Source organism: Crocuta crocuta, unplaced genomic scaffold, assembly GCF_008692635.1.
Source record: "Crocuta crocuta isolate KB4526 unplaced genomic scaffold, BGI_CrCroc_1.0 scaffold1015, whole genome shotgun sequence".
Taxonomy (NCBI): domain Eukaryota; kingdom Metazoa; phylum Chordata; class Mammalia; order Carnivora; family Hyaenidae; genus Crocuta; species Crocuta crocuta.
In genome coordinates this window covers 107,059-107,342 of record NW_027532631.1, presented here as the reverse complement: position 1 = coordinate 107,342, position 284 = coordinate 107,059, and the positions used below count along the sequence as shown (strand labels likewise).

The 284-nt window shown below is 71.8% G+C and overlaps 1 protein-coding gene across 1 annotated transcript in view; it reads right to left on the bottom strand.

Annotated features, from left to right (window-relative positions):
* DKC1 (dyskerin pseudouridine synthase 1) overlaps nucleotides 1-284 on the bottom strand; it is a 10,158-nt gene that overhangs the window by 785 nt on the left and 9,089 nt on the right. The gene's annotated exons all lie outside the window — the stretch shown is intronic.

Genomic DNA, 284 nt, shown 5'->3' with positions numbered 1-284 from the left:
TGTGCTCCGACGCCAGCGGCCCCTGAGCCTGGGAGGCCGCAGTGCCACCATGAACCTCCGACGCCAAGCTGCCACTGTCTAGAGGGAACTCCGCTCCCACGCCAGCTGTGCCCGCGCCCGACCACGGGCAGGGACCTGAGGGACACGGACCCGCTGTCCTCCCCGCACACAATGCCGGGGAGTGTGACCGGGGCCGCAGGTGGTGTACAACCTGTAACCGCGTGCCACGCGCACCCCCGGGGGCGGGAAGCCTGCCACCCTGAGCCACCACAGACGGCGGGGCC